Source organism: Psammomys obesus, unplaced genomic scaffold (genome assembly GCF_907164565.1).
Source record: "Psammomys obesus unplaced genomic scaffold, mPsaObe1.curated_primary_1811, whole genome shotgun sequence".
NCBI lineage: Eukaryota > Metazoa > Chordata > Mammalia > Rodentia > Muridae > Psammomys > Psammomys obesus.
The window spans coordinates 4,627,909-4,638,448 of NW_026594184.1; positions in this window are offsets into that span (position 1 = coordinate 4,627,909).

Sequence of the window (10,540 nt, forward strand, 5' to 3'; positions counted from 1 at the left end):
CTTCCTTCCTTCCTTCCTTCCTTCCTTCCTTCCTTCCTTCCTTCCTTCCTTCCTTCCTTCCTTCCTTCCTTTATTTCTTTATTTTTTGCTAGACTAACTCCTTCAGTTTCATGAAAGTCATTATTAAGCTAATGTTAAATTTAGTTTGCTTGCATTGATTTGCTGAACCTGCAACATAAATACTCATGACTGGGAGTATTCAGAAGCATCTTGTAAATGAAATCAGTATCTCAAAAAGGTGTCTGTCCCTCCATAGTCATTGCATCATTCCTCCTAACAGCCAAGATATAAAAAACGACTAAGCATCCATGAAAGGATGGATGGATGAGAAAATGTGAAGTCTGTGTACATAATGGAATATTATTCAGGTATAAAAAAAGAAAACTCATCCATTTGCAGCAGCATAGATAAACCTGGAGAAGATTGCGCGAAATAAGATAAAAAGATAATCTTGTATAATCTTGTATAATCTTGCTTATGTATGTGATGTAAAATTGTTTAAATTCAAGAAGCAGATAATAGAATAACAATTACCAGGAGCTGAGAGGGAGAAAAATAGAAAGACAGCAATCAGAGAATAAAAATTTTCAGATGTCACATGAAAAATTTGTTGGGGTGTAATATACAGCATGGTGATTATAGTTCATATTTCATTCTTTAGTTGATGTGAAACATTTTGATATTATTTTCCAAGATACTTTTGAGTATATAACCCATATGCTTCAAAAATAGGTGACATGCTTTTTGAGGTAAATGTGGAAGGTGACTATTTAAATGACTGTTTAATTTTTCTAATTAGGTAAAGAACACATTGGCTGTAAAGCTCCATAGAAGTCCATTATACAGGTATTCTAGTACATATGTAGCAGTCAGCATGTTCAAGTATGGCAAGTTTAGAGGCACAAGTCCCTAGCTTCACCTACATACATTGCTACATACATGTACAAGGACATACACAACACACCAAGTGATCCCCGTGCTCCCTTTCCTTATCAGAGGAATCATATCTTGCTGTCAAGAAGAATTTTGAAAGCCTCAGGCATAAAAGACAGAAAGACATGCCGCTTGGGTTCTCATTCTCATCAGTGGATGTGTGTCAAGGCAATGGTTATATGGGGTTGTCCACATCACAACAGATGAGAAATATGAAAGGAGTCTCAAGTAGTTTGATGCCAAGAGGAAACTGCTATGTACTGAATTTTGGAGATAAATGTTTTTTTGCCCCCTAGCATGTGCCTCATGAAGTAGTAAGCATTACAAGCTTGTGAGAGAGCTGAAGACGTAACAGAGCACTTGTGTAGCGTGTACAAATGACCAGGTTCTGTCGCCAACACTGCAAAAGGAAAAAAAGAAAGGCTAGTAAGGAGTTTCCGTTCTTAGTTAGTACACATATCGTAAATAACAAATATGTTTCATTGTTCAAGCAACCAAATATATATATATATATAAACTGTGGTAGAGATAAGCAGAAAAACTTCAGCTTCCAAGGCAACTTTGGTGAATCTGAGATGGATTATTTTACTAGTATATATTAATTGTAAAAAAAATGATGGGTTTCATAATAATATTTTCTATTTTGTACTGCTCATATGAGGGAAAATGTGGTGATTGTTTTTTGAGTTTGCCTTCAGTAGCTTATTTTCAGTTTTGTCCATCTTCCTGTAAGGGACATAATTTCATTGTCTTCACCCATTCACTCCACTGTGGACACCTAGGCTGTTTCCAGAACTTGGCTATAGTGACTAGTGTCACAGTAAATAATTTGATCCTATACTTAAAAGACCTTAAGTAATCCATCAAAAAATGCTTCGATCTGACAGCCTTTCCCTGAAGACCACAAGACAGAAGTTCAAAGTACAAGTACAAGTACATACAAGTAAAAGAAGTACAGTACAGGTACAGGAAATGCAGATGCCATGATGCTGTGCCAAAGGACAAATCTGAAGAGAATACTTTGCTCGCTCAAGAGAATTTTTTTTTTATTTTTACAATTGAAACATGTTATCTTAATTATGAAAGCTTTCCACCCTTGGCTACCTCGGGTATTTCTTCATCCACAGTTTCTCTGTGCCCTGTGTATATTATCCGTGTCACCCATAACAGCTTATTTCCCTTCCAACAGCATTTCTTCATCCCCACAACAGCACCCTCCATTGGGTTCTAAGGGCCTTGAGGGAAGAGTCTTGCTCATTGTTGTATCTTCCCTACCCTTGCTCGGAACCTGCACATAGTTAAGTACTCAATACACTTTTCCCCCCTTTGAATAGATGATATCCCATAATTCTCTGGGACCAAAAGAGCAACAGCTAAACAAATGTCAAGCCAATTTAGAGCCTTGCAGAAGAAAGAGAACGGTAAATTCCCAGCTCCTAAATCACAGTTTGAAAGCTCACTCCTCCCTAGCCATAGCTCCTTGATATGGCTCCTGATTAATAATCTGTTACATCCTCAAAGGAGGTCATTTCAAGGTAACCCAGTGGAGCTCCCATGACCTATTGACCTTGTTATATCACTGCAACGGAACTAACTTTGTGTCAAAGGGTGGCAGAATACTTTGCTACAATTCACATATTGTCCAGAAAACTTGGTTTCCTGGAATTTATAATAAAAATTCCAAATCCTTAGCAATAACTTTCAAACTTCACAATTCTTGCTAAAACAGAATAGTCACACATAGATACTATGCCAGGCAGGCCTCCTGACCTTTCGTGAATTGCAAAATAAACAGATCTCCAATTTAGAAGGACATTCTCCTTTTATGGGCTCCCTGCAGGGTAGGTGCTGTTTGAATGGTATTTAGTTCTACCATATTTGCTTTTGAACACTTGTTCAGAACAAGAGGCAGGTGTCCAGGAATGGAAGGAATAAGAACTGGGATCAGAAGAGAAACACAGGTGCTCCAACACCCTGAATGAAGTGACTAATTTATTCTTCAGAAGACACTGAGATCCTGGGAGGGTATGTGCAAAGTGAAAGAAATAGAAAAAATGGCAACAAAGCCTCTCTGAGCTCTTATTCTCGTACTCTGCTCGATGTGGTACATCATCCAGTAGGAGAAATAGAGACATGCTGGTGCAAAGTAATGGGCCACAGGCTAGCACAGCCCAGAGGAGAGACAACTGTTCTCCTTTGGCAATAGTAATGATTGGCTCAGAAATGAGGGATGTGATGCCTATGGTGGGGCACACAGATGTTGACAGATTTAGAAACTTCTTTTATATGCTTCTCTAGGGCTAATCATACTCCAGGAGAATTGACCCATGATGAAAGATGAGTACTACATAAGCAGTAAAGTAAAATGTGTTTACTATGTATTTACTACATGGCAAGAAATAGTCTAAGTGCTTTATGTAAATCACCTCATGTAACATAGGTATTATAACCACTTTCCTTTTTAAAAAAAAGTTTAGATTTGGTCAAACTAGTCAAATCTAGATTCTTTCTTTCCTTCCTTCCTTCCTTCCTTCCTTTCCTTCCTAGGAATGGTTCCTTTTCTATTTGTATTGAGACAAGGTCTACTATTGCCAAGACTGACCTTCAAGACACTATGTAGTCAGGGATGACTTTGAACTTCTGATCCTCATACCTCCACATCCTGGATTCTGGGATTACAGATGTGCATAATCACAACTAGTTTATGTGGTGCTGGGGATCGAACACAGGGATCAGAGAATGCTAGGGAAGCACTCTCCCAACTCAGCTGCATACCAGACTCTTCATTGTTTTGTTTTCTTTGAGACAGGGTCTCATGTAGTCCAGACTGTCCTCAAACTGACTATGTAGTCAAGGGTAGCCTTGAACTCCCTAATCCTCCTGCTTTCTGCCTTCCAAGAGCTGGGATTACAGGTGTGCATCAGCACAACCAGCTCAAGTCAGGATTTTCATAATCACTCATTTGATTCTTACAGCCCTGTTCTTAATACCTTGCCCTGTGAACACTTAGTCAATATGTTATATTGACAACTACAGCTCTTGCTGGACAATGGTAGCACACATCTTCAATCCCAGCACTTGGGAGGTGGATCTTTGTGAGTTCACAGTTAGTCTGGTCTATAGAGCAAGTCCCAGGAGAGCCAAAGCTACACAGAGAAACTCTGTCTCCAAATGACAACAAACAAGCACCAGAAAAAAAAATCATAGCTCTTAGTCAAGTTATTTTCCACATAAGACAGAAGATGGTGGAAACTGAGTTAAGTCCTAAAGATGGTTGGGTGAATGCCAAAATCAGAATCACCAGCTAAATAACAATATTACACAAATGAATTCTTAAGAATTCATTAAATTCTTAAACTAAGCTAACCAATTAAAATTATACTCCTTCATCCCCATTCAGTAGGTTGCCAAATCTGGTGTTAGCAGGTGCACTTGTCTACTCAAAATTCCAAGATCAAGGTGAATTCCTCATTTGAGTTTTGGGTCAGCCTTAAATACTTCTAATCAGGCCCTACCCTGAAACCTAGTCAGCAACTAGGGTCTTAGCTATCATCTTCATTCAGTTTTGCCAGCCTTCTTCTCAAGAATAAAGCTGTTATTTCCAGAACCTACCCTGATCAGGCACTGCCTACACCAGAACTCTTGATGGTCCAACTTATACCACTTCACCTATGTAATATGGATTACTCACATATCATCATCTAAGCTGAATAATCTATTAATTGCAATAATTTTTTACCTTATACCTGCCATGTTCTAGGCACTGTGCTACAGTCAAGAAGAGTAATCTGTAAAGGATTTTATATAGGAGTGTGGGTAAAGTGTAGGAACACTACACGAGGGAAGGCGACACTTTGGAGGTGGTTAAGCACTTTGCTCTAAGGCTTGATTGGCAAGGGAGGGGAACAGCATGAAGAGTGTAGCTTTAAAAAAATCTGTGGGTTTCAGTCAAGAGGCACAACTGCTACCAATACTCAGCCTATCATTAGACAGCCTGGGGAAGAAATAGTCGAGCTTGACTCTCCTCCTACCCTCCCATCTTCAGTTGGTGCCAAACCCAACCAGAAGTCAGGAGTCAAGGGAGCTCATTAATACAATCCATAAAGGTCAGCCTCCAGTGTCACAGCACAGAGAAGAATGGCTCCGAACATCCAGCAACACTATGCAGCAGAATTATTCCCATCTTAGCTCCAGTTTGCTTTGCTCATGAGACCTTCTTCCCCTCCTTCTTAACCCATACCACCAAAGGCTCATATTGTTATCATTCTGTAAATCATCCAAGACTTATCAATAAGTGTCCCCCCCAAAACTATGAATGATTAGTGACACAATCATATTACATACCTGACCCCTGAACTCTTGGTTCATACTCTAAGACAAAGTTACTGACATGATGGGGATGACAACAATGGCGATGACGATGATAATGATGGTGGCTGTCATGGTTGAACGCTCAGGTTACACCAGGAACTGTAGTAACTGTTTCACATGTAACGCCTCACTCTGAGAATATCTATCATCCTTACCATATGTATCTAATACCCAGGCAGAAAACATTCTGATTTCCAGTGGGCAAAAGAGAATCAAGACCAACTTCTCACCTTTACAGACAGAAGAGCATTTTTTTATGGATCCCATTTCCATTCCTCCTCTGTCACCCTTGAATTGCTGTGTACCAGATGCAAAGAGGATGTAGTTAACACATTCTAATTATGAGCTCTAGGAATAGAGCTGCTTTTATGGAATGCACTCCTGCTACCACTTTGGCTTCTGTTGCAGAGGCTGCTGAGTGGGCTAAATGCTCTCCAAATGCCCAAGGGGCACCCTCAAGATCTGAACATGCAAACAGAGGAGCTTAATTATGGACCCCAGGAACCAGAATGACTCTATTTATAGCCTTAAAATTTCGGAAAGGCGAAAATAGGTATTTAGGGAAAAACTTAAAACGACACCTAAGGGTCCCAGTGGTTTCTTCAATGATTTGCTATATCCATCTATTACATGCCCTCATCGAAGTTACAGAATCTGTAAAGAAACTTCACATCTCTACTCGCCAGACTTTCCTCAGAGAGCAAAGGGCAAGCACATTAGACACTCTTGCCCCTATGAAAAGCCACATACCTTTGTTCACAAAGTGTTCACTCAAGAGTGTTTTATCTTCATCAGGTATTTCTGTTATATTGGGACCATGCCTCAGTGAACCCACTCTAGAACCTACATAACTGGTGCACAGTAGGTGCTCAACGAACAGATGAATGAAATGAACGGAGTCCTCTACTACTGAAAGAGTCCACCCTAATTCCCAAGGCTCCCCTGGCTGTGAATTTCTCTGGACATCTGAAAAACATTGTCACTCCCACTCTATTAGAGTTTAATAATATATCTATCCCAAAGCATTTTTTTTAAGAATTTGGGTAAAAATAAGCTTTCTCCTGGTACTGGTTTAATCTAAAGCCATTTGAATACATTATATGAATCTTATTGGAACACATTTAGAAAATGAAGAGATGTACCCGTTTGCCTTTGGAATTTCTGAGTCTTGGGAAGGGGAAGATAATGGGTCCAAGAGTTGCTTGACACATAGTTAATGTTAACTATGTCTGTAAATGTTGACTCTGTAGTTGTGGGCTTTTCATTCCTCAACTGCTGCCCAAGCTCTGCATATGTGGGACAACTGTTGAAGTGGGGAATCCGTTTTCATTTTGTTTTTGCAAAATCAATTAAAGAAGTCAATGGTCACTTACTTTGTAGTCTGTGAGATCAGTAGCCGGCCCTCTAGCTTTCAGTTAGACTCTTGCTTGTGGCAGGAGAGGAAAGGCCAGAAATAGAGCAATCTTGTATTTAGCCACCTTGTATTGTTCAGGGGCAGGACATGCTTCTTACAACCAAGGGTTTGCAAACTGGTCAATTTACTGCAAGGAAGTCAAATCAGACAAGGGAACAATCTAACTTTCTAATAGATTTTCTATCCAGACTCTTAACTGAGATCCCCAAGGTGCACTGCTTATACTAACTAGATTTCAGTCCAGTGAGTAAAATTTGCTAACCTTCTAAGTTCTTTGAGGCAGAGACTATGTATGCTTACATCAGTGCTGGTTTCTCGGTGTCTAGCTCAAGGCCTGGAATATAGTAGATAGCCAACAAAATATTGTAGATCAACTTCAGATTCACTGAGTAGTCCAACATTACAAAAATAGTTCAGGCACTTCCCTAAAGAAAGATCCAAGAGAAGAGAATTGGAATATGCCAGTTGGTGGTGACACATGCCTTTAATCCCAGCACTCAGAAAGCAGAGACAACTGTATCTCTTTGAGTTTGAAGCTAGCCTGGTCTACAACACGAATCCAGTACAGCCAAGGCTACACAAGGAAACTCTGTCTCAGAAAAACAAAAAAACAAAAATACGCAAGAAAAGAGTAATGATGAGCAACAATTTCTACTCTCCTTTGAGTCTAAGGAGCAGGGCACGCAATGGATATTTACTAAAGCACGTACCATGTGTCAAGTACAAGAACTACAATCCAGAATTCAATGTCTCTGATGTCGATGAGAACCAGACAACGAAATCATTGCAATGTTATCCAATAAGTGATACGAGAGCAGAAGTCCTGAAAGCCGTGTAGGGACATCTAATTTAGACAGTGTCATGGAAGGCTTCACAGAAGAGGTAAAAATTCAATGGAGTTTTAAAGGGCAACTGGGAGTCAGCCAGATGAAAAAAAAAGAGAGAGAGAGGAGAACGGCATTCCAAGCATATTTTAGGCACAGACAGGTAAAACTAACATAAGGCTTTCAAGAACTATTAGACAGTTGATACAGATAATGCTGGCATTTTAGTCTGGGTAATTATTAGTTGTCAGAAGCTGTATTATAATGTATGTTGTAGCACTATCCATGAATCCTACTCAGCAAATGCCAGTAGACTTTCCTCTCCAGAGGTGTGGCAATCAGAAATGTCTACCGACATCGCCAGATGTTTTCCAGAGGGGTAAAAACAATTTCAGTTGAGAAATACTTAGAGTCAAAGGTATGTGTAAGTGAAAGGAAATGAGATTGGAAAAGCAAGCAAGGCTCAGGTTATGAAAGTCATGTGTACGGTGATAAGAAGTTTGGACTTTATCCAGAGGATCACCAGAAATCCTTGGAGGATTTCAAGTCAAAGGCTAATATCCTTGGATGTATGTTAGGAATTTCACAATGGCAGCAGCCAGAGTGTAAATCTGAAAAGGACGGCGTGGCAAGGCTTAAAGCAGTGTGTTCATGAAGGAGGCTCTTGCACTAACATACAAGTGAGGGGAGCTATTGTCAGGACTATGGCCATAGAAGTATGATCAAGGAGGAAAGTCTGAAAGGTATTAGAAAAAGCCAGTCTTTGGCGTTAGTGGTTCAAAGATGTTGGGAGTAAAGAAAGCACATGATCTCTGATTTTCTAGTTTTGATAATATGATAAATTCTAGGACCATTCACAGACACAGGACCACATTTAACATGGACATAATAAATCTGAGCCTGTAAGGGGCTGGTGGGTATAAATCTTCAGGAAGGAATTTACTCTGCAGATAGATGTTAAGCAGAGAGGCATGGAAAAACACCAGGGCAGATAATTCTGAAGAAGGGGGTAGGCAATAACTTGCTGTCCACTCACACTGGTTACTAAACTTCCTAATGAGCCTCTCTCGCCTTCATTCACTTAATCAACATTAAGTCCCCATAAAGCAGTGGGGTAAGTGCTATCATGGGCTAGGAAAAGGAAATCAGGAGAAGAGGGGTCTCTAGTGGAAGGAGTATAGGGGAGAGAGAAGCTGGGAAATGGAAAGCTTACTGGCAGAAGGCACTAAGAGAGGGGAGAAACTGAAGCAGTTGTAAGAAGGTGCCTTGTGGACTTGTAACTCCAGCAGGGTACGTGTACCTCAGCAGTTTAGATATTTTGTGGCCACATTCATCCCTAATGTGGAGACTATCCTGTGCATAGCAGCATCTTTTGGCCTTGCCTCACTGATTTCAGGAGCATATTTCCTGTGTTTGCACAAGGCTGAACTGCCTTAGCACAGCAGGGAACTAAGGCAGACCTGTTGTGAGGAGATTCGGACCCTGGCCCAAGGACTGAATCTTGGGAAACTTTTTTGAGACTGCATGACAGTCTAACATGGTCTCACCTGAACTCTCTTTCTGCTTTCCTGAGGGTCAGATTTCCATCCCAGCCCTCTTTGGCTTCCTCCCCATTTTCTTTCACACTGGTGTTCCTGTATTGAATCCCATCTTGAGTTCTTATTCTCAGAGCACCCAAACAAACATTAGTGGTCTCACTCAAGAATCAGAAACATTTGATTCAAATACTGAGTCCTCTTCCCTGTACCACAGTTCAAAAAAATGTGTAAAATTGAGGGTAACAGTAGCAACCTCAGAACATGGAAGCAAGGATTAAATAAATGAGGAACCACCTTGAAAACATTTAGCTTAGTTCCAGATGCCAAATAAGAGCTCCATAGATTCTGATGGATATGTGCAAATTAGGCATTCTGAGTGGAGTGGGCAAAACGCTACATTGCCACAATAGTGAGAAATGTCACAGAAAGGTGGGAGGGACATGAAATGTCATAAGCATTTCACAATTGCTTGAAATGAAGTGCTAAACAAAGAGTTATCAGAAATGATGGTGGAAGAAGCAGTTTGCAAACAGGATGATTCCTATGCCTGCAAATTTTGGGATGCATCATTTTTGGTTGCTTTTTTCCACCACCTCCTTTGAGCCTCCTCCACTGCCAATACATCTGCTTAATCTGAAAATGCAAACCTTCTCACAAGTGCTATCTACATTCTCAATTCAAAGAGTCTGACTAGTTTGGAGAGAGACAGGGTTTGTTGCTTCACAGTTCCTCCCCCTCCGGATTCCAATTTATGCAGCCTTGAATGGGGATTACTTAGAAGGAAAAAGATCTAATCACTACTTGGCCCTTGCCCTGAAAACTCTTTCATTCAACCCAAAAACATTAACAGGGTCCATTTTTCCCCTAAGGAGAGTTAATCATTACCCAACCTCCTCTTTTCTGCTCTTCTATCCCCCATATCTCCACACAAGAACAATTCCAACATGTTCATGAGCATGAGACTCAAAAACACAGAAATTACGTGGTGATGTGTAGTTGTTTTACAGGATAAAGACTCGAATTCAAATCCCAGCCCAACCATTAAGCAGAGATGCAATCTTCAGACAGTCAGCCTCTGCTCCTCAATTTCCTCTTTTATGTAATGAAGGCAATAAATAAAGCAATGGATGAGACTGCATTTTGAAAACTACAAAACTAGACAAGACATTATTATTCAACATATGTCATTTTAAGGACCTAAAACTACCTCATACATGTAAGAATATTCTTCCATTTTTCTGGTAACCTTGCCCAGGGAAATTACAAGAAATCCAGTTGGTCTTACAGAGAAACAGCTGTCTGAAGCTCTAAGGAATTTTTTTAAGTGCAAACAAAAACATCTGGAGATGGATTAGGGAGTTGGATCAGCAAGTAAAGGTGCTTACCGCTAAGTCTGATTACCTGAGTTCATCCCTGAGCTGATATGAGAGATAATAGGAGAGAATCAGCTCTCAAAAGTT